Below are 3,849 nucleotides of genomic sequence, written 5' to 3' on the forward strand. Positions count from 1 at the left end.
GGGCCAGGACTGATTTTAGCTGACACTTGTAGTCCAGTAATTCTGTATCATCTTTCCTGTAGATAATCTCTTTGTCACCTTTAATGCTGAAGCGGCCAGATTTTTCCATATTCTGCATGGCTGGTAACTCAATTAACTTGCTCCTTATCAGTCCACGAACTCCTTCTAAATGCATTTTATCATTTAGATGAGCAAAGCACATCACAATTTGATCATTTCAATTCAAGAGTTTACATGTATCAGAATGAAAAATCCCTGTGCTGTGGTTCATTCAGCTACCGTGAAGGTGCTGTTATATTACAGCTGAATTAATTCATACATATAACTACATCATCAGAAACATGCTCTTAGATATTTTGGAAGACTATCACTCCAAGCAGCATATTTCATGCCATGTAGGAAACATCAAGTCAACATTCAAGCAAATCCTCCTTTTCCCAAGCTGGAATTTCAATGCGTCTGAATACTTTGCTACACCACAGTGAGGTATAATTGAGTCTACCTGTCAGTTCTGATGCCAGTGCATGACTATCATACAGAACCAGAATCAGAAACCATGCTGCAGTTTTCAGTTTGAGACAGGAATGTTTAAAATCACAACATGGCATCTCAGCCATGAGTAGATTTACACAAAGCACCAACATGTGACTTGAGCATTGTGTTCACTCTTGAATCACAATCTCTCTATTTCTTTGGCTCTCGGAGGAGGCGGACGCACTTTTTCTTCTCTCCCTTATCTTCCCTGCTTATGTCCTTGTCTAGTCTCATGTTTTTTTTTTGTATTACTTTCCCTGGAACACACTCTCACAGTCTGTTTCTAAAACCTAAAGAGAATTATGGATTTGATCAATTGGTCTCTGAATGCTATTGACACCCTTTTCTCAACAAGAAGTCTGGGCTCGGGAGAGCCCGAGTGCCCTGGTGGGACTTTCCCTGCTGGATACACAATGGACGGGTGGCAGACATGGAGGATTGTGTGCCTGGCGGGACTGTCGATCGAAGATGCTGAAGATATCTACCTATTCGGAACCATGATAACAGGGTTCTTACTGATCGGAGCTGGCTTGGCCCTGGCTTATCAGAGAATTAAGAAAGCGGAACCGGCTGTTCAAACCCCCCCAAGGCTGCCCGCTGGGATTGAAACGATGGGACGAGGTGCGACTTCTCAGAATGGGCTCACTGAATGCAGCATGGTTAAGAGCTTGGAGTCGCTAACGGCTGCAGTGAAGGCTCAGAATAACACCTCTGAGCGTATATTGGATTACATCAGGGAAGAATCCACTCAGAACAACACCTCTGGGCGGAAGCTGGATTAAATCGCGGATCAGTTGGCTGCAGTCGTGAGGTCTCAGAATCTGCTCTGTGAGCAAAAGAGTGAAAAATCCACGGAATTGAAGGTAAATAACGTCATGGAGAAACTCGCAGCTATCCAACGGGAGATTGAGAGACCAGTGTCGGTGTCGGAGTGTTAAAAACAGCATGAAATTCTCATGAGTTGTTTGTAAAAGAAAAATCACCATTATAATGCGGCTACCCCTTCGGCGCCAGCTGTGGGCTCAAGGCCGGAGCTGAACAAAAACTCCCTGATAACGACTGTGTTGAGTCTGTTCCTTCCCATTCCATGCAAGGCCACCTGGGTTGGCTGGAAGATTGTTTACTTAGCCTGGCAGGGCGAAGGACACTGTCTCAGCTGAACTATGGACACGCACACACATACATACTGATACTGATAAGCACTCACCGACGCATCACCCTCCCTACCCCGGATCCAGCGCCACCTCCAACGCTTACCTCCCCTCTGATGTGGACATCGGGTCAGTTGGAGGCGCAGTCGAAAGATTGCAGCGGTCCCAGATCAGATGTGTTTATTGTGCTATGGTGTCTTGATATCTGTGCATTCCTGTATTATCCTTCTGTGTTCATTTCAATGTTTTTTTTTCCTCGCTACCTAGCCTGACCTGTCTCCCCAATGTGATGTTTGTGTATTGTATGTACGGTCGGCAAGGTCTGTCATCTCGGTTGTGGGCAAAAGACCTGCAACTGACAAATAAAGGCTATCTCATCTCATCTCAATGAAAATATAACGATTCTATCACGTAGACATTTTGAAAGGAAAATAACCAATACTATGCTTAGTCATCTATATATAAGTACTGGGTCACCTACACATTTCACCTACAGGAACCACTCAGCCATGGAAACCCATGCCATGAAGCTCCTGATGCACAGCTTTTGTGCTGATGTTAATATCAGAGGAGATTTAGAATAGTGCTGTTCTTGAGTCAGAAGTGTTGTCAACATTTACACAATAAATGTTTCGCACCTCAGAGCTTGGCATTCAGTCTGTAACCTTACATGGTCTGCAACTTTGTGACCGAGCTGTTGTGGATCATTTAATTTCAGCAACTGACTTGCTGCGTTGGTGGTAGTGGTGGGCGGATCCAAATATCGATGGTATCGATACCAAGTCGGCATTGGTATTGGATCAATACTAGCCTGGCGAGATCGATTCTTTACTTTACGTTCCGCCCTTGTTTGCTGTGGTTTCGGCACAGACGAAACAGCCAGGTCACCGGACTCGCCGCTCCTGTGTCAGCGCAGAGCAGGCACACTTTGCTCCCCCTCCCCCTTCTTGTATTTAGATGTTGCGCCGTCATGTGACATGATTTAGAGGCTTTGGGGGTCGTTAAGTTGTTTACATATTATTTATATCTTCACCAGTTGTTGTTTTTGTTATTGAATTTTAATTGTAATTTTTGTATTATAGTTTCTAAACAGTACTTGTTTGTTTTAATTTGTTTACTGGTTTGAGTGCACTTTTTATTTAAGATTTTTCTAAAAAAAAAAAAATTGATAATATTCATTTTCTATAAGCATTTTCTATTTAATTATAAATTCTGTCCTAATTATGTCCTGGGTTTTAACTATTTAATAATAAAAAAGGAAACAACACAAAAAACACTTAAGGTCATGAAAATTAATTGAGATTTAGCAATTCAATGACGCATCCAACTTATTTATCAAAAAGTATCGGTATCAGTATCGGTATCGCCGATACTGGCCCATATTTACTTGGTATCAGATCGATACTAAAATATGCTGTATCACACACCACTAGTTGGTTGCATCCAACTAAAGTACCACATTCAAATTCAGTGAACTCTTACAATAATCCATTCTTTCACAAATGTGAAGACAGGCTGCATGGTTAGGTGGCTGAATTTATACACCTCATGGAATGTGACTGAAAACACCAGAATTCAAGATTAAGAGGTTTGGCCCAATATTTGTCCATTTATTGTATATGGAGGTTACAGTTGTATCGTTGCAAAACTGTGCAATAGTGAGTCAGTAATGAGAGAAAGATATTCACTAATAACTTTGTTTTATTTTTATAGAATCTCTGGATGCTCTGATATATTTTATAAAAACCTTACAGGTATATTGTTTTTCATGGTTGCGCATCAAAGCACAAATTTGCACGTGTTCATTTGCTCTGCAGTAAAACATCATCACATTTGTGTCATCTAACATGACACTTAACAGGGAGTGGTCAGCTTTGGGCCTCCAGCCATGTGTTACTGTGGTTGCATATTTTATCCTCACTCACCTTTAGTCATTATGGAGACTCAAAATGTCACAGATTTATATCGCGCAACCCTCAAAAGCCATAGTATGGACATTATTGAAGAAAAAAAAGCATCTTACACCTTAACAGAAACACACCCATGGGTGTACTGCACACCCTTGTGATCTATATCACAATTAGAAAGCAAAGGTCTCCCTCTGTGAAAAATGTCAGTTGGGTTTGGAAAAGTTCTAGGCTTTTTTTTCCTCTTTGGTTTGGAA

At 41.6% G+C, this 3,849-nt stretch overlaps 1 pseudogene; it reads left to right on the forward strand.

Moving 5' to 3' along the window:
- Positions 1–704: 704 nt before the first annotated feature.
- LOC146392897 (uncharacterized) lies at positions 705–2,711 on the forward strand (annotated as a pseudogene).
- The last annotated feature ends 1,138 nt before the right edge of the window (positions 2,712–3,849 follow it).

Source organism: Perissodus microlepis, chromosome 2 (assembly GCF_051167445.1).
Source record: "Perissodus microlepis isolate ML-2025 ecotype Zambia chromosome 2, ASM5116744v1, whole genome shotgun sequence".
NCBI lineage: Eukaryota > Metazoa > Chordata > Actinopteri > Cichliformes > Cichlidae > Perissodus > Perissodus microlepis.